This window comes from Chiloscyllium plagiosum, unplaced genomic scaffold (assembly GCF_037043375.1).
Source record: "Chiloscyllium plagiosum isolate Xiang-an unplaced genomic scaffold, Cpla_swu_hap1 HiC_scaffold_40, whole genome shotgun sequence".
Lineage (NCBI taxonomy): Eukaryota > Metazoa > Chordata > Chondrichthyes > Orectolobiformes > Hemiscylliidae > Chiloscyllium > Chiloscyllium plagiosum.
The window spans coordinates 28,510,872-28,531,529 of record NW_028270178.1 but is presented as its reverse complement, the minus strand read 5'-3'; the positions used below and the strand labels follow the sequence as shown (position 1 = coordinate 28,531,529).

The window sequence follows — 20,658 nt, the reverse complement described above, 5'->3', positions numbered from 1 at the left end:
AAATATATTCTTGATGGTGGGATCCGTTTGGAGGTGGCGGAAATGACAAAGGATGATCCAATGTATCTGCAGGTTGGTGGGGTGGTAGGTGAGGACTAGTGGGGTTCTGTCCTGGTGGCGATTAGAGGGGCGGAGTTCAAGGGCAGAGGAGCGAGAAGTGGAGGAGATGCGGTGGAGAGCATCGTCATCCACGTCTGAGGGGAAATTGCGGTCTTTGAAGAAGGAGGCCATCTGGGTTGTTCGGTATTGGAATTGGTCATCCTGGGAGCAGATGCGGCGAAGGCGAAGGAATTGGGAATATGGGATGGCGATTTACAGGGGGCAGGGTGGGAAGAGGTGTAATCTAGGTAACTGTGGGAGTCAGTCGGGTTATAGTATACGTCGCGATAGAGATGGAGAGGTCTAGGAAGGGGAGGGAGGAGTCTGAGACGGTCCAGGTACATTTGAGATCGGGGTGGAAGATGTTAGTAAAGTGGGTGAACTGTTCAACCTCCTCGTGAGAGCATGAGGTAGCGCTGATACAGTCATCAATGTAGCAGAGGAAAAGGTGGGGGGTGGTGCCAGTGTAGCTGCGGAAAATGGACTGTTCCACATATCCAACGAAGAGGCAGGCATAGCTAGGGCCCATGCGGGTGCCCATGGCTACTCCTTTGGTTTGGAGGAAGTGGGAGGATTGGAAGGAGAAGTTGTTCAGAGTGAGGACCAGTTCAGTCAGTCGAAGGAGAGTGTCAGTGGAAGGATACTGGTTGGTTTGGTGGGAAAGGAAGAAGCGGAGGGCTTTGAGGCCTTCGTGATGGGGGATGGAGGTGTATGGGGACTGGATGTCCATGGTGAAGATAAGGCATTGGGGGCCGGGGAAGTGAAAATCGTGGAGGGCGCGGGTGGTGTCCCGAACATAGGTGGGGGGTTCTTGGACTAAGGGGGACAGGACCGTGTCAAGGTATGCAGAAATGAGTTTGATGGGGCAGGAGCAGGCTGAGACAATGGGTCTGCCGGAGCAGTCAGGTTTGTGGATTTTGGGTAGGAGGTAGAAACGGGCGGTGTGGGGTTGTGGGACTATGAAGTTGGAGGCAGTGGATGGGAGAGCCCCTGAGGTGATGAGCTTATGGATGGTCTGGGAGATGATGGTTTGGTGGTGGGAGGTGGGGTCATGGTCAAGGGGGCAGTAGGAGGAGGTGTCCACGAGCTGGCGTTTAGCCTCAGCAATATAGAGATCGGTGCGCCAAACTACCACCACGCCTACCTTGTCTGCCGGTTTGATGGTGAAGTTGGGGTTGGAGCGGAGGGAGTGGAGGGCTGCTCGTTCCGAGGTTGGAGTGGGTGAGAGGGGTGGAGAGGTTGAGGCGATCAATGTCACAGCGGCAGTTGACTATGAAGAGATCGAGGGCGGGTAAGAGGCCAGCACAGGGTGTCCAGGTGGATGGGCTGTATTGGAGGCGGGAGAAGGGGTCATCAGAGGGTGGGCGGGAATCCTGGTTGGAGAAATCGGCATGGAGGTGAAGGCGGCGGAAGAATTGTTCGACGTCTCGCCGTGTGTTGAATTCGTTAATCCGGGAGCGTAGGGGGATGAAGGTGAAGCCTCTGCTGAGGACTGATCTTTCATCCACAGAGAGGGGTCGGTCTGGAGGGATGGTGAAAATACGGCAGGGCTGGGAGCTAGGATCTGGTTTGGGGCTAGAGCTGGGAGTGGGTGCGGGTATAGGTGCGGGAGCGGGGTTAGGCGCGGGGGCGGAGATCGGCGAGGGGGCGGAGAACGGCGTGGGGGCAGAGACACATTCGGCGTGGCCGGTGTGTCAGCGAGTGACGTCACTGGGGGGGCGGAAGTAGATGCTGCGACGGCAACTCCGGGGGCGGAAGTGGCGAATGCAGAAACGGTGTTCCCGGTGGCTGTGGACCCTGCGGAGGCTGCGAATCTGTCGGCGCTGGTCTTCTTGGCGATCGTGGAGGCGGTTGTCTGAGCGGCGATCGAGGAGGCTGCATGGTCGGTGTGGGCGGAAGTGACGTCATGGTTCGCGGCGGTGGTTGCTACCGCGGCCGAGTGGTGAATGGCGCCCGAGCGCTTCCGGAAGCCGATGCAAGTTTCTGGAACAGTTGAGGAATCCGGAGTGTGGGGGTAAGTATATGAAAGTTTATCCAGAGTGTGGGGGTAAGTACATGAAAGTTTTTGGTACTTACTGTCTTTAATTTCCGATATGGCTAGGAAGAACTGTTTGTTTAGTGTATGGATTCTTCTGTGGATGAAGAAGAGTAGAGGTCCTTTGCAGGTCTGAGAGAGTGTTGTCCTGAGCTGGAGCAGGGCTGACTGTAGGGAATGTAGGTAGCGGCACATGGCTGCAAGCATGGAGCGGAGGATCCGGAGGGAGGTCTGTTGCTGGAGACTTCGGATTTGTTGGAGGTACTGGTTGTCCTGGTTGGGTCCAAATTTTGTTGGTCTGAACGTAGTCTGGAGTCCATGTGGGGTCAGTCGGTTCTGTAGACAGGTGCTGAGGAAGGAGATGTGGCTGTGGTAGCAAGTCTGTTTGCGGACGTGGCTGAAGAGCGTCAGGGCAGAGGAGATGACCTGGGGGGTGCAGTGAGAGAGGGAATCACTGAGATCCTTGTAGAGGGAGGAGGAGAGCTTCTTCAAGGAAGGGATCCTTGCAAGAGAATTCGCAGCAGGTTAAAATCAAGTAGGAGAAAGTGAGGACTGCAGATGCTGGAGATCAGAGCTTAAAAATGTGTTGCTGGAAAAGTGCAGCAGGTCAGGCAGCATCCAAGGAGAAGGAGAACCGACGTTTTGGGCATAAGCCCTTCTTCAAGTATGAGGAGCGTGTGCCAAGCAGGCTAAGAAAAAAGGTAGGGAGGAGGGACTTGGGAGAGGGGCACAGAGTGAGGGGGTGGATAGAAAGTGGGAGAAGCACAGATTGAGGGTGATAGATATTGAGCGACGCACAGAGTGAGGAGAATAATTAGTGAGAAACGCAGAGAGTGATTGGGGATAGATGGAGAGAGACGCACAAAGTGAGGAGATGGATAGAAAGTGAGAGATACAAAAATCGAGAGGGGAATAGATACTGATAGACGCACAGAGTGAGGGGGATAGATGGTGGAAGACGCACAGAGTGAGGGAGGATTGATGGTGAGAGACGCACAGTGTGAGGGGTGCGAGATAGAGATGCGTGAGTGAGGGGGATAGATAAAGAAAGACGTACAAAGTGAGAGGGATAAATTGTGAGAGATGTACAGAGTGAGGGGGGATAGAGAGTGAGAGACACACAGAGTTAGCGGGGATAGATAGTGAGAGACGCACAGTGTGAGGGGGCATTGTTAGGGTGAGATGCACAGAGTGTCGGGGTAAGATTTTGAGAGATGCACTGTGTGAGGAGTGCGAGATAGAGATGCACAGAGTGATGGGGGATAGATAGAGAAAGACACACAGAGTTAGCGGGGATAGATAGTGAGAGATGCACAGCGTGTGGAGGCATAGTTAGTGTGAGATGCACAGAGTGAAGGGGAGTAGATAGTGAGAGACACACAGACTGAGGGGGTGGATAGAAAGTGAGAAAGGCAGAAGGTGGGGGGATAGATAATGCGAGATCCACAGAGTGAGCGGGATAGATTGTGCGAGATACGCAGTGAAGGGAAGAAGGGGGAGAGCGGGGAATTGATTGTGAGTGATGCACTGTGTGAGGGGTCGAGTTAGAAATGCATAGAGTGAGGGGAGATAGATCGTGAGAGGTGCACAAAGTGTGGGGGATAGATAGTGAGAGACGCACAGAGTGAGTTGTGGGAAGATAATGGGAGACGTATAGATTGAGGGGGTAGATAGATAGTGAGAGACGCATAGAATCGGGGAATATGCAGTGAGAGATGCACAGAGTGAGGGGATGGATAGAAAGTGAGAAAAGCACAGAGTGAGGGGGGTATTGAGAGACGCACAGAGTGAGGGGGCATACGTAATGAGAGATGAAGCGTTTGGGAGAAAAGATAATGAGAGACGCACAGAGTGAGGGGGATAAATTGTGCGAGTAACACAGTGTGAGGGAGGCACAGATATTGAGAGATGCACAGTGAGGGGGATAAATTGTGCGAGATACACAGTATGAGGGGGCACGGTTATTGAAAGATGCACAGAGTGAGGGGGATAGATAGTGAGAGACTCACAGAGTGAGGGGTTGGATAGTTAGTGGGACAAGTGAGTGGTTTGTTAGATTGTGAGAGATGCACAGTGTACGGGGTGTTACATAGAGGTGCACACAGTGGGGGTGGGATGGAGAGTGAAAGACGCACAGAGTGAGGGGGGATAGAGAGTGAGGGACCCACAGAATAAGGGGAATAGATTTTGTGAAATACACCGGGTGACGGGGGATAGATTGTGAGAGATGCACTGTGTGAGGGGAGCTAGTTAAAGATGCACAGAGTGAGGGGGGCTCGATGGTGAGGGACATACAGAGTGAGGATAATAGATAGTGAGGGACGCACAGATTGAGGGGGTGGGTTGATAGTGGTAGATGCATAGCGTGAGGGGGTGCATAGATTGTAAGAAACGCAGAATGTGAGGGTGGGATAGATACTGACAGACGCACGGAGAGATGGTGGGATAGATAGTGAGAGACGCACAGGGAGAGGGTGGAGAGATGCAGGTGGACGCACTGAGAGAGGTCATGGAAAGCTAGTGAGAGACGCATAGAGTGAGTGGGATAGATAGTGGGAGATGTACAGAGTGAGGAGATGCATACATAGTGTGAGATACACAAATTGAGAGGGGAATAGATCGCCAGAGACGATCAGAGTGAGGGGGATAAATAATGAGAGATGCGCAGAGTGTGGGTGGATAGATGTAGATAGACGCACAGAAAGAGGGGATCGAAAGAGAGTGAGAGGCACACAGAGTGAGGGAGATAGATAATGAGAGAGACACGCAGAATGAGGAGATGGTAAAGTAGCGAGAGATCACAAATTGAGAGGGGTAGATAGTCAGAGACGCACAGACTGAGGTGGGATAGATAGAGCGAGATACACAGAGTGAGGGGGATAGATTGCGAGAGATGCACTGTGTGAGGGGGCCGAGATGGGGATGCACAACGTGATGGGGGATAGATAGTGAGAGATGCACAGAGTGAGGAGGATAGATAGTGAGAGACGCACAGAGAGACGGGGACGATAGTGAGAGACGCACAGCATGAGGGGGATAGTTAGTGAAAGACACACAGAATGAGTGGGAATATTTAGCGCGAGAAACACAGAGGGGATCGATTGTGAGAGACACACGGTGTGAGGGGATAGATTATGAGAGACGCACAGTGTGAGGGCAAATAGATAGTGAGAGATGAACAGAGTGAGAGGGAATAGTTAATGACAGACACACAGATTGATGTGTTATAGATAGTGAGAAACGCACAGAGTGAGTGGTTATAGATAGTTCGTGATGCACAAAGTGAAGGGGATAGATACCGAGAGACGCTCAGACCAATTCTGTGATAGATAGTGAGAGATGCACAGAATGCGGGGGTATAGATAGTGAGAGATGCAAGAGAGACGGGGAATAGATAGTGTGAGACGAACAGAGTGAGATGGATCATTTGTGAGAGACACACAGTGTGAGGGGGATAGATTGTAAGAGACGCATAATGTGAGGAGAAATAGTGAGAGACGCACAGCGTGAGGGGTGATAGTTAATGAGAGGCACACAGTGAGGGGGATAGATTTAGAGAGAGGCACAGAGTGTGGATGGGATAGATAGTGAGAGACACACAGAGTGAGTGGGTGGATAGATAGTAAGATATGCATGGAGTGAGGGGTAATAGATAATGAGAGACGCACAGGGTGAGGGGGTAAAGATATTGAGAGATGCTCAGAGTGAGGGGGATAGATAGTGAAGGACGCACAGATGAATGGGGTATAGATAGTGAGAGACGCACAGAATGAGTGGGTGGATAGATAGTGAGAGATGAATAGAGTGAGGGGAGATAAATAGTGAGAGACACATAGAGTGGGGGATAGATAGTGAGAGACGCACAGAATGTGGGTGGGATAGATAGTGAGAGACGCACAGAGTGAGGGGTATAGATAGTAAGTAATGCACAGAGTGAGGGGGAGAGATACCGAGAGACGCACAGACTGAGGGTGGGATAGTTAATGAGAGATGCACAGAGTGAGGGGGGATAGATACTGCGAGATGCACAGAGTGAGGGTGGGATAGATAGTGAGAGACGCACACAGCGAGGGGGATAGATTGTGAGAGATGCACAGTGTAAGGGGGAGTAGATAGTGAGAGATGCATAGTGTGAGGAGGGATAGTTAATGAGAAACACACAGAGTGAGGGGGATAGATCGTGAAAGACGCACAGAGTGATGGGGTATAAATAGTGAGAGATGCACAGAGTGAGGGTGAGATAGATAGTGAGAGATGCAAGAGAGACAGGGGAAAGATAGTGAGAGAGGCACAGCGTAAGGGGGATCATTAGTGAGAGACACACAGAGTGAGTGGGAATAGATAGTGTGAGACGACCAGTTTGAGATGGATCGTTTGTGAGAGACACACTGTATGAGGGGGATAGATTGTGAGAGACGCATAGTGTGAGGAGAAATAGTGAGAGACGCACAGCGTGAGGGGTGATAGTTAATGAGAGGCACACAGAGTGAGGGAGATAGATTTAGAGAGACGCACAGAGTGAGTAGGTGGATAGATAGTAAGATATGCATGGAGTGAGGGGGATAGATAGTGAAGGACGCACAGAGTGAGTGGTTGGATAGATAGTGAGATGAACAGAGTGAGGGGAGATAAATAGTGAGAGACGCATAGAGTGGGGGATAGATAGTGAGAGATGCACAGAATGTGGGTGGGATATATAGTGAGAGACGCACAGAGTGAGGGGTATAGATAGTAAGTGATGCACAGAGTGAGGGGGATAGATACTGAGAGAAGCACGGACTGAGGGTGGGATAGTTAGTGAGAGATGCGCAGAGTGAGGGGGGTAGATACCGCGAGATGCACAGAGTGAGGGTGGGTTAGATAGTGAGATACGCACAGCGAAAGTGGAATAGTTCGTGAGAGAGACACACAGTGAGTGGGAATAGATAGTGTGAGATGCACAGAGTGAGGTGGATCGCTTGTGAGAGACACACAGGGCGAGGAGGATAGATTGTGAGAGATGCAGAGTGTGAGGGGGACTGGATAGTGAGAGATGCACAGCGTGAGGAGGGATGCTTAATGAGAAACACACAGAGTGAGGGGGATAGATTTTGAGAGACGCATTGAGTGTGGGTGAGATAGATAATGAGAGACGTACAGAGTGAGTCAGTGTACATAGTGAGAGACGCATATAGTGTGTGGGTGGGTAGGTGATGAGTGATGCACAGAGTGAGGGATGATAGTGAAAGTCGCACAGAATGAGGGGGTATAGATAGTGAGAGATGCACAGAGACAGGAAATAGATTGTGCAAGATACACAGTGCGAGGAGGTTAGATTGTCAGAGATGCACTGTGTGAGGGGGCCTGGATAGAGATGCACAAATTGAGGGGGGATAGATAGTGAGAAATGCACAGAGTGAGGGTTATAGATAGTGAGATAGACAGATTGATGGAGTATAGATATTAAGAGACGCACAAAGTGAGTGGTTGGATAGATAGTGAGAGATGCACAGAGTGAGGGGAGCTAAGTAGTGAGAGACGCAGAAAGTGAGGGGGTATAGATAGTGAGAGACGCACAGGGTGAGTGGGTGGATAGATAGTGAGATACTCACAGAGTGAGGGGAGATAGTTAGTGAGAGATGCACAGAATGAGGGGGATAGATAGTGAGAGACACACAGATTGTGGGAGGAATAGATTGAGGGGGATAGATAGCAAGGGAGGTGCACAGAGTAAGAAGATGGTTAGATAGCGAGAGATACACCAATTGACGGGGATGGATAGTGAGAGACACACAGAATGAGTGGGGGATAGATAATGAGAGACGCACAGAGTGAGGGCTTGGATAGAAAATGAAAGATAGACAGAGTGAGGGGGAATAGACAGTGAGAGACGAACAGAGTGAGGGGGCATAGTTAGTGAGAAATGTAAGAGTGAGGGGAATAGATAGTGGGAGATGCACAGAGTGTGGGGGATAGATTGCGAGAGACGAAACAGAGTGAGGGGCGATAGATAGTGAGAGATGCACACAGAGAGGGTGGATAGGTAGTGAGAGTCATACAGATTGAGAGGATGAAAAGACAGTGAGAGACGCATAGAGTGAGGGGGATAGATAGTAAGAGAGATGCACAGAGTTTGGGGATTGTTAGATACTGAGACTTACGCAAATTGTGAGGGGGATTGATGGTGAAAGACGCACAGAGTGAGGAGATGGATAGATAGTGTGAGTTATACAAATTGAGAGGGGTATGGACAGTGAGAGATGCAGAGTGATGGGGAAGATAGTGGGAGATACACAGAGTGAGGGGAGGATAGATAGTGAGAAATGGACGGAGTGGGGGGTAATAGATAGTTGGAGACACGCAGACTGTGGAGGTGAATACCTAGTGAGAGAAGCACAGAATGAGGGGGGGTATAAACCTTGTAAGACACACAGAGTATGGTGCACGATATTGAGAGACACATAGACTGAAGGGGATAGATAATGAGAGACGCACAGTGTGAGGGGGAATAGATAGTGAGAGACACACAGAGTGGAGGGAATAGATAGTGAGAGACACATAGAGTGATGGGAGATAGATGGAGAGAGATGCACAGAGTGAGGGGATGGAAAGATATTGAGAGACGCATAGAGTGAGGTGGATAGATAGTGAGAGACGCACAGAGTGAGGAGATGATTGGATTGTGAACGATACACTAATTGAGAGGGGGCTGGATAGTGAAAGACGCACAGAGGATAGATAATGAGAGATACACAAATTGACAGGGCGTTAGATAGTGAGAGATGCACAGAGTGATGTGGATAGAAAGTTAACGACGAACAGAGTGAGGGGGTGAATAGCTAATGAGAGACGCACAGAGTGAGGGACAGATCGATAATGAGGGCTGCACAGAGTGAGTGGTGTAGATAGTGAGAGACGCACAGAGTGCGTGTGGGATAGATAATGACAGATACACAAAGTGAGGGGGTATAGATAGTGAATGATGCACAGAGAGAGGGGGGATAGATACTGAGAGACGCACAGAGTGAGGGTGGGATAGATAGTGAGAGATGCACAGACTGAGGGGGTATAGACAGAGATTGATGCACAGAGTGAGGGGGGATAGATACCGAGAGACACACAGAGTGAGGGGATTGATAGAAAGTGAGAGACACACAGAGTGAGGGGGCATAGACATGGAGAGATGCACAGCGTGAGGCGGATAGTTAGTGAGAGACACACAGAATAAGTTGGAATAGATAGTGAGAGATGCACAGAGAGAGGAGGAATAGATAGAGACGCACAGATTGTGGGTGGGATAGGTAGCGAGAGACGCACAGAGTGAATGGGTGTAGATAGTGAGAGACACACAGAGTGAGTGGGTGGATAGATAGTGAGAGACGGACAGATTTAGGGGATGTAGATAGTGAAAGACGCACAGAGTGAGTGGGTGGATAGCTGGTGAAAGTTGCACAGTGAGGGAGTAGATAGTGAGAGACTCACATAGTGAGAGAGGGATAGACGGAGAGTGATGCATGGAGTGAGGGGGATAGATAGTAAGAGAGATGCACAGATTGAGGAGATGGTTAGATAGTGAGTGATACACAAATTGAGAGTTGGATAGATAGTGAGGGACGCACAGAGTGAAGGAGTGCTAGATAGTGAGAAATGGACAGAGTGGGGGTGATGGATAGTTAGATATTCACAGACTGAGAGGGTGAATAGCCAGTGAGAGCAGCACAGAGTGAGGGGGGAATAGATCATGAAAGACGCACAGAGTGAGGGGGCAGCGATAGTGAGAGACCCACAGAGTGGGGGGGGGGAGGAATAGATGGTGAGAGATGCACAGAGAGGCGGGAAATATATTTTGAGAGACGCACAGTGTGAGGGGAAACAGATTGTGCGAGATACACAGTGTGAGACGGGATAGATTATGGGAGATGCACGGTGTGAATAGGCGAGGCAGCAATGCACAAATTGAGCGGATAGATAGTGAGTTATGCACAGAGTGTGGGGGCAAGATAGTGAGAGATACATATAATGAGGGTGATAGTGAGAGGCTCACAGCGTGAGGGGGGCATTTAGTGAGAGGCACAGAGTTAGTGGGAATTGATAGTGAGAGACGCACAGAGTGTGGTGGATCGATTGTGAGAGACACACGGTGTGAGGGGAATGGATAGTGAGAGATGAACAGAGAGACCGAGGTTAGATAGTGGGAGACACGCAGGGACAGGGTGGGATAGAGAGTAAGAAACGCACAGAGTGGGGGGGGGGGGGGCGGAATATGTAGTGAGAGATGCATAGAGTGAGGTGGATAGATAGTTAGAGATGGTTAGATAGTGAGTGATACACAAATTGATAGGGGGATGGATAGTGAGAGACGCACAGACTGAGGAGGATACTGAAAGATACACAAATTGAGAGAGGGGTAGATAGTGAGAGTTGCACAGAGTGATAGGGGATATATAGTCAGCGATGAACAGAGTGAGGGGTGATTAGCTAGTGAGAGACGCACAGAGTGAGGGACAGATCGATAGTGAGGGCTGCACAGAGTGAGTGGTGTAGATAATGAGAAATGCACAGAATAAGGGTGGGATAGATAGTGAGAGACACACAGAGTGAGGGGGTATAGATTGTGAGAGACGCATAGAGTGAGGTGGATATATAGTTAGAGATGGTTAGATAGTCAGTGATACACAAATTGATAGGGGGATGGATAGTGAGAGACGCACAGACTGAGGAGGATACTGAAAGATACACAAATTGAGAGGGGGTTAGATAGTGACAGTTGCACAGACGCCAACGGTCTTTTCACAGCAGAGAGCGGCGCGAGCTGGGCGGAAGTGAGGTTGGAGCGCAGAGCTGGTCGGGAAGGTAAGTTATTGATATTTGAGTGGGTGTGTTCTGCTCAGAAGGGAAAGGGGGAGAGGAGGAGAGCGCTAGTTTTAGGAGACTCTCTAGTTAGAGGGACGGACAGGCGGTTCTGTGGACAGGGGCGAGACTCTCGGATGGTTTGCTGCCTCCCGGGTGCCAGGGTCCGAGACGTCTCGGACCGTGTCTTCAGAATCCTGAAGGGGGAGGGTGTGCAGCCAGACGTCGGTAGACATAGGTAGGAAGAGGGGTGGGGAGGTCATTCAAGAGCTCAGGGAGTTAGGCTGGAAGCTAAAAGCTAGGACAGACAGAGTCGTCATCTCTGGGTTGTTGCCGGTGCCACGTGACAGTGAGGCAAGGAATAGGGAGAGAGTGCAGTTGAACACGTGGCTGCAAGGATGGTGTAGGAGGGAGGGCTTCAGGTATTTGGACAATTGGACTGCAATCTTGGGAAGGTGGGACCTATACAAGCAGGATGTGTTGCACCTGAACCAGAAGGGCACCAATATCCTGGGGGTAGGTTTGCTAGCACTCTTCGGGGGTAAGGTGGGGTTTAAACTAATTTGGCAGGGGGATGGGATCCGGACTTGTAGTCCAGCAAGTAGGCTAGCTGTTTGTCAGGATGTCCAAGAATGTCGGGAGGCTGTGAAGAAGGTAGCACTGACAGAGAATACTTGCGGACACAGATGGGTTCAAGTCCGTGTACTTCAACGCAAGGAGTATCAGAAATAAGGTGGGTGAACGTAAGGCGTGGATCGGTACCGGGGACTACGATGTTGTGGCCATCGCGGAAACGTGGGTAGAAGAGGGACAGGAATGGTTGTTGGAGGTTCCTGGTTACAGATGTTTCAGTAAGATTAGGGAGGGTGGTAAAAAAGGAGGGGGGGTGGCGTTGCTAATTAGAAATGGTATAACGGCTGCAGAAAGGCAGTTCGAGGGGCATCTGCCTTTGGAGGTAGTATGGGCTGAAGTCAGAAATAGGAAAGGAGCAGTCACCTTGTTGGGTGTTTACTATAGCCCCCCCCCCCCCCCCCCCCAATAGCAGCAGAGATGTGGAGAAACAGATTGGGAAACAGATTTTGGAAAGGTGCAGAAGCCACAGGGTAGGAGTCATGGGCGATTTCAACTTCCCAAATATTGATTGGAAGCTCTTTCGATCAAGTAGATTGGATGTGGCGGTGTTTGCGCAGTGTGTCCAGGAAGCTTTTCTAACTCAGTATGTAGATTGTCCGACCAGAGGGGAGGCCATATTGGATTTGGTACTCGGTAATGAACCGGGACAAGTGATGGGCTTGTTAGTGGGTGAGGGTGGGATAGATAGTGAAAGAAGCAGAGAGTGGGGAGGAATAGATATTGAGTGACACAGAGTGTGGCGGATAGATTGTCAGAGACAAACACCGTGGGAGCTTTTGATAGTGAGAGACGCACAGTGTTAGGGGGATTAGATAGAGGTGCACAGTGTGAGGGGGATAGTTACTGACAGACGCACAGAGGGTGGGTGAGATAGATCGTGAGAGACGGACAGAATGAGGTGGCATAGGTAATGAGAGACGCGCAGAGAGAGGGTACATATGTGGAGATAGACGCACAGTGAGGGTCTGCATACGATCCTGATCAAATAATTAACCAAGCGCCTCGGGACTGCCGGTCAAGTGCAGCATTTTTTTTCTTCATCATCAGGTATTACCTTTTTCTGGTTTTACAGGGCCTGGGTCATTTGGATTTCCTTTTCTCTGATTGCCTTGTCTGATTCTCCAACCATCAGACGTATTTTGGTGTACAATAGAACCCGCGGTGGGCTCCGCCAACACAGGACTGAGAATCAAGGCGATTTAGAGGTTGAGACGAGAAGGAGATCCATCATCTTATTATTCTCCATATCTTTAAGTTTTAAATTGCTTTGGTTGACACATTCCGTGAACTTAGGAGTTACTAGGTTGACAGAAACTAATTATTACCGTGGTGACAGGACATGTCCTGCATATATCGCCTCTGAAATTTGACGTTTCCTGGTGTTTTTAAGTTGCTTTCAAAATCCATGTATTTATGCAGTGACTCAGAAAAAAAACAGAAAAGAGAGAAAAACATGTTAAAATCTCCATGGGGATGATTTCAAAGTTTAGTTGGAATAAAAGGATAACAACGAATCAAGTCTTGCAGAGGAATGCATTGAATAAAGTTTCACCTCTTGGCCATTTTCCGTTGTAGGATATCCTTTCTGGGAAAGGGTGTATTTTCGACAAAGATTTCTTCGACCTTCTAACGCATGCTCTATATTGGCATGATTTCCTTTGCTTCCTTGGCATTGCTGAGTGAAGAAGACATGTTCCTCCAAGTGCAGCCCATTTCAATATCAGTGATGAGAAAGGGTGCAGTGGCTTTGAGCTTATCTATCGACAAAGGAAGCGACCACTGCAGATACTGAAACTCACTATGTTCATTTCAAATCAGTAATAAAGTCCATCTGGAATAGTTCAAATGTCGTGTGCCTGCAGATCTTGGTCATTCCATTGGAAGCTTGACAGGAATATCACAGTTGCTAAAGTCACTGTTTAGTCCCTCCTTTAGATACAGGACACGGTTCGTGTAATCCACCTTTTCGTTTTTGAATGGAGGAAGCAGCGTTTCCTTGGCCATCTCTGTGTCGCTTCACTCGTTACAGCTACGTCGCTTCAATTTTAGTTTTGTGTTGATTGGAACGTCACTGTCAGCAAAGAGATACACCCCGCTGTTAATTTGCATTTGTGATAGGAGTGTCTTCATTTTTTTTTAAATGTATTTCTCATTCAAAGCTTAAACAAACAGTACAATAGTTTTAGCAACATGATTTTAATTTGTAAAGAGCAGTTTTGGCAATGTGATTTTAAATGCAGAGACTTGGCATACGAAGTAAATATAAATGCAAAGATTTGGCATTGTGACTTTATATACCAATGAAGAGTTTTGGCGGTATGATTGATTCAAGAGTGGTAAACAATCACTCAGTGAATGAGTGAGAAAAGATTGCTTGATTTATAAACAAAAAAAGCACAACATTTATTTTTGATTCAATGAGAGATTACAGCGTCAAGTATTAATTTGGGCCTGTCTACATTGATCTCTGAAATTGCCAAAGTAAATGTTTGCTGACAGTCACTTGTGGAGGGAAACTGAGTGAAAGCACCATGTAGAGTACAGCTTTGGAGTTAATTCAGCTCTTCCTGACTGTCTCACCTTCCTGCAGCAACACAATAAGTGCCATTCGAACCCTACATTCCTGTAGCACTGGAAATTTGGTTTTTCATGCTTTATTTTAGAAATTCATAGAAAGTAGACTTTGCAGGCTCAGCTACCATACGTTGACCATCCCTATTTAACCATTGGGCAGTTAAGTGTCAATCAATACTGATGATGTTTGTTGGAGTCACAAATAAGTCAAAATAGGTAAGTACAGCAGTCTTCTTCCCGCAAGGGCATTAAATGCACTTCTGAACTGAAAAATGTGTTGCTGGAAAAGCTCAGCAGGTCAGGCAGCATCCAAGGAGCAAGAGAATCGACGCTGAAGAAGAGCTAATGCCCGAAACGTCGATTCTCCTGCTCCATGGATGCTGCCTGATCTGCTGAGCTTTTCCAGCAACACATTTTTCAGCTCTGATCTCCAGCATCTGCAGTCCTCACATTCTCCCATTAGATGCACTTCTACAACCAAAGACTAATGGTCATCATTAGACTCTTAATCCCTGATTAGCAGACATCACACACTACCAGGGTGCGATCATATATCATGAACTGGGTCTCTGGATTAATAGCCAATGGCAATACTTCGAGGCCATCATCGTCCCGATTTCATTTTGAGATTATGCATCACCTGAGTTTGGATTAAGCGCTTGCCAGCATGTTCCAAACTGTCAGGTGGCATGAATAAATCTTCTCCTTAAGATTTGAAATAATGTGTGCTACAAATCTCGTACCGTGAGAAGAAGCCAAACACAGTAAACTTTGATATTTCTACAGCGACAGTTCTTGAAATACTATTTCATTTGTAAATGACACTTGCGTGTGATGATGTCACATTAAATAAAATTGAAAATCATGATAATAGAGATGTTCAATCTTTGTATTTCCCTTACAAGATAAAATGTTCCTATTGTCAAGAATGGTTCATTTATAATTATCTCTCTGTGTAGAGGCACCCCATGCCCTTACTCTTCATGATTTATTTTTTATGTTACCGTCCTCCGCCTTGGAAAGACACAGCCACAACTTGATACGTTCGTCTCCTCTGCCCTAAAATCAGTAATGTGATGAGAAACTCCCATAGGTTATTGCAGTTTCTGTAATAATTCCTCATCGCATTCACAGATGCTCATCCACTTCTAATTATCTGCTAAGTGAATGTCTTTAACTGATGAGTAATCTGATCGATTTGGATTCCTAATTTCTTTATGAGTACATGAACCGTCTCTCCGTACAAAGAAATGTTTCCCCATCTCAGTCCTAAATGGTTTTCTTTACATCCATAAACTGTGACTTCTGGCTCTGAATTTCTTGATATCGAACAAGTCTTCCAAGATTTACCCTACGTGGACCATTCGATGTGTTACAATTTTCTCAGAGATCCATTTCTATTCTTCTGAACTGCACTGATTTAATTCCAACTAATTGAACCTCTCCTCATATGCCAGTTCTGCCATTCCATATGTTCGTCCTGTCAGCCTTCGCTATACTCTCTCCAGGGCCAGAACAACCTTTACCAGAGAAAGATATTAAAATTCCGTTCTATATTCCAGGTGTGGTCTTGCAATGACTCTATTTCGTTGCAACAAACATCTCTGCTCCTTTCAGTTTCGAACAGCAGATATTAGAAATCTATTTGAGCGCTTCTAACAAGTACTGACTCGAATCAACTGCGAATATGTTCTATCCTAGAAAGAAGAAATCAGTCAGAGCAGGAAGGGAATCTGTTAACTTCAGAAAAGAGTATGGTTTGTAAACTGTATCAAACAGGAATGTTAGGTTAGAAATCTGCAGGTTATTTGAAGAATTAAGAAGTCTACATAAATCCTGTGGATGGACAAGGAAAAGGCTTTACAAGCTAAGAACGTAAAAGACGGAGTTCCACCAAACGGACTGTTTGGATTCGGAAGGGTTGTTTTCTTTCTCTCTTCTTATTATGTAACTGTAATTGTAATGTGCTGAGGAACTGGCGAACCTTAATTTTGTGGAATATTTCAAGGTATTCAAATAGGCAGAATAAAATAAGTATGAGTGGAAATGGTTGTCTGAAAGGAACAAAACAGAAATTGCAAAATGCTGGGGATCCTCGAAATGTGAAACAAAGAGAGAGGATACTAGAGAAATTCAGCACGGTTCTGAAGAAGACTTATACTGGACTTTGAGCATGAACTATGTTTGACTCTTTCTTCAAAGATGCAGAAATCAGCTTTTTCTCTGATTGTTTCTGATTTCAGAGTCCTTTCGTCACATCTGAAATTAAAACGTTAACATTTGTATCACAGAGGACAATGTTAATAAGTAATCCGTGGTTAATACATGAATAAACAAGGGCAATTGAGGGCGCAGACAGGAGACTATTTTAGACAAACAAACGCAGAATATACTGGCGAAACTCAGCAAGTTTGGCGGCGTCTGTTGAAATTTGAGTTCTGTGTTCATTCGTTGAGACAATGACAGCTCTCATATGAATAAAGGACTCCCCACTAGTTCTGGATTGGTCTCTCGGCATTGATTGTCATGTTAATGTTTTATATAAAGGCCGGATTCTCCTGAAGTTGTTACAAATTAAATGATACAAATCGTGAATTTCCACTGGCCTATTAGTGAGGCAAGCAAACGGCCAGAAATTGCTTGCAAGGATGTTTCGCCTTCGACTTCAGTCTGCCCTTCCTCGTGAATAATGCATCTAACTGTTTGTAGAGTTTTATATTTCAACAATAATTGATATTTACGTTAAGCAATAAGGCCATTCTCAGGAAAATACTGTGATTATTTTCACGGTGGTTTATTTGAAGGACATTGGAAGTTTTAGGGGATATTGTGGAAATATTGTTGTCTCTGGGTCGCTGACGACTCGTCAAACAAGTAAGGTAGATGTGGCAAACCTGACACGATGGCTTATGCTCATGAGCTTCTATTGAGCCCTCTCCCTGACCAGTAACTACGATAAAGGCTTAACTATCAGCTTACACGTGTACCAACTCACCAGATCACAATATTCTATTTTCGTTTATGTAGATATTTCAAACCAATCCTCTGCAATCTGCACTGTGTTTTAGTCAGAGACATGGCAAATTTCTGGTTAGTTTCTGAGTATTACCGAGTATTCACAAAATAAAGCTTCGAACATGTCTTGGGTAACTAAGCTCCTTATACCATCATTTGACCCACCTGCATTCAACCATATGACTACTATCCAAACTCAAACGTTACCGATGGAGTTTTGAGACGGCTTTCCTGCAGACCGTCGGCCAACTACCATTTGGAACCTCCTGAATCACCCTACAAGTTGATTCTGCAAAACTCATGAATCACATGCACCACTTAATTACCACCCCACCACGCACATCTGAATTATTAAAAACCTTGACAAATAGAACAAACCCGATCTCAGAAGTAACCAGAAGACTACCAAATCTCCATAATCTAATTAGTCTCAACAACTCGACTCTGGATATAACATCAACTGTACATCTATTGCCCCCAAATTGATACAGTTACCCCTGTTCGCACACATTGACTCAATCGACTTAAGGTCCAATATACTGCCGGTTTCTCCGACTGTCTGGACACACCCAAGGGATAATGGCAAGCACATACTTGTACCAGTGTGACAACCGTTATTATCTCTAAAATGTGAAGGAACAATGTAAGGCACAAAATGTTTGGATTTGAGAAAGACATCAGTGACGGTTGTATCTTTGTAATGATTGAGCTGCAGCATTCCATAAGTACGCCTGATGAATCTACCCAGTCATGTTCTCAATAGAATTTCAGTTATAAATATTCCGAGTCGAGGACAACATTGTCATATTTATGTTCTGTGCCAGATCACTCAAAACGTTCTTAATTAGGCAACACAGACCGTAACATTGCAATTTGTTTCAGTAAATATACAGGGAAAATTATACAGATTAAGTTAGCTAGATTGACTACTAGGTCTAAAACAGACAAAAGATTTATCCACAAAATTACATAATGAAACACGAAGAGCAGAATATAGAGCGTCTAAAGAACTTAGTCTATCCAAACGAGACTTACGAATGCTGTTCCGTGAATTCGCAACAGTCCCAATAAGCACCCCCTTTAAAACACAGAATAAAAAAAACCCATCAGATCCTTCCAGGTTGAAGGTCGAAGGGCAGAAGAGAGTTCCCTTACTGCTCACTTTTGAACTCTGAACCAGTTCTGGACTGAATAAATCTGCTCAGCTGAACTAGAGAACTGATCACTTCCGTTTCTTTATACAGGTCACTTCTAAAACATGTTGCCGTAAAGCGCAGCAGGTCAGGCAGTATCCAAGGAATAGGAGAATCGACGTTTCGGGCATAAGCCCTTCTTCAGGAAGTTCTCACTTTCTCCTCCACTTCTAAAACATGACAATTTTAGCGCGAAGTCTCATCTGTTTATGTTTAACCAAAAAAGCCAACTCAATACCATTTAATGGAAGGATTTTCCTGGGAAGAAACCAAGGGATCAGTTAAAGTGTGTTTGCTTTAATGCAAGGAGTATCAGGAATAAAAGTGATGAACTTAGAGCATGGATCAGTATCTGATTCTATGACGCTGTGGCCAGAACAGAGACATAGGTTTCTAAGAGGCAGGAATGGTTGCTGGATGTTCCAGGGTTTAGAGCATTTAAAAAGAATGGGGAGGGGGGGGGGGAGAGGAGGGGGTGTAGCACTACTAATCAGAGAAGGTATCACAGATACAGAAGCTTCCATTGTCGAGGAAGATTTTCCTACCGGGTCAGTATGGGTGGAAATTAGGAACAGCAAGGGAGCAGTCACCTCGTTAGGTGGTTACTACCGGCCCCCCAATAGCAGCAGGGAGATGGAAGAAAGCATAGGTCGGCAGATTTTGGAAAAGTGTGGACGTAGTAGGGCTGTTGTAATGGGTGACTTTAACTGACCCAATATTGATTGGACCTTCTTCGAGCAGGAGATTTGAATGGAGCTGTTTTTGTAAGGTGTGTTCAGGGATTTCCTAATTCAGGACGTCGACAGGCCGACGAGGAGAGAGGCCATTCTAGACTTGGTACTCGGAAACGAGCCGGGGCAGGTATGAGATCTTGTGGTGGGAGAACATTTTAGTGATAGTGACCACAACTGCCTCACATTCTATATAGCTATGGAGAAGGAGAGGATTAGGCAAAATGGGAGGATATTTAATTGGGGAAGAGGAAACTATGATGCGATTAGACATGAGTTAGGAAGCATGGATTGCGAGCAATTGTTCCATGTTAAAGGCACTATAGACATGTGGAGACTGTTTAAGGAACAGTTGTTGCAAGTGATGAATACATATGTCCCCCTGAGACAGGCAAGAAGTGGTAAGATAAAGGAACCTTGGATGACGAGAGCGGAGGAGCTTCTCGTCAAAAGTGAATGAAACCTTTGAAGAGCAGGTGTACATGCTAGAATGGATAGAGATAGAGAAAGCTTATGTGCTGAAAATGCTGTCAAACATTATGATTTACAAGTCGCCAGTCCCAGACCAGATTGGCCCTCGGCTGTTTTTGGAAACGAGAAATGCAATTGCTTCTCCACTTGCGAATATCTTTGCATCCTCGCTCTCCACTAGAGTCGTACTGAGGCCTGGAGAGAGGCAAATGTAATTCCTCTCCTCGAGAAAGGAAATAGGGAAATCCCCGGCAATTACAGACCAGTAAGTCTTACGTCTGTCGTCTGCAAGGTGTTAGAAAGGATTCTGAGGGACAGGATTTATGACCATCTGGAAGAGCATGGCTTGATTAAAAGCAGTCAACACGGCTTTGAGAGGGGCAGGTCATGCCTCACAAACCTTATCGAATTAGTTGAGGATGCGACTAGAAAAGTTGATGAGGGTCGAGCTGTGGATGTGGTGCATATGGACTTCAGCAAGGCATTTGATAAGGTTCCCCATGGTAGGCTCATTTAGAAGGTCAGGAGGAATGGGATACAGGGGAACCGAGCTGTCTGGAAGTCTGTAGTGAGTGGTGTTCCACAAGGATCTGTCCTTGGGCCTCTACTGTTTGTAATTTTTATTAATGACTTGGATGAAGGGATTGAAGGATGAGTCAGCAAGTTTGCAAGACGACTCAAAGCTTGGATGTGTCGTTGACAGTATGGAGGCATGTTGTAGGCTGCAGCAGGACATTGACAGGATGCAGAGATGGGCTGAGAGGTGGCAGATGGAGTTCAACCTGGATAAATGCGAGATGATGCATTTTGTAAGATGCATTTTGTAAGCATTTGAAAGCTGAGTACAGGATTAAGGATAGGATTCTTGGCAGTGTGGGGGAACAGAGGGATCTTGGTGTGCAGGTACATAGATCCCTTAAAATGGCTACCCAAGTGGACAGGGTTGTGAAGAAAGCATACGGTGTTATGGCTTTCAGTAGCAGGGGGATTGAATTTAAGAGTTGTGAGATCTTGTTGCAGCTCTATAAAACTTTGGTTAAACCGCACTTGGAATACTGCGTCCAGTTCTGGTCGCCCT

General features: G+C 46.7%; 1 protein-coding gene across 2 annotated transcripts in view; it reads left to right on the top strand.

The window, feature by feature from the left end:
- LOC122544062 (uncharacterized) overlaps window positions 1–14,427 on the top strand; it is a 54,409-nt gene extending 39,982 nt beyond the window's left edge. The window contains exons 5-6 of one of the 2 annotated variants that reach the window (XR_015753889.1): window positions 12,669–12,801; window positions 13,172–14,426. The gene's annotated coding sequence lies outside the window, so the exon portion shown is untranslated. Of the gene's footprint in view, window positions 1–12,668 lie in introns of both variants that reach the window. The other variant, XR_015753888.1, reaches the window with a different exon arrangement.
- The last annotated feature ends 6,231 nt before the right edge of the window (window positions 14,428–20,658 follow it).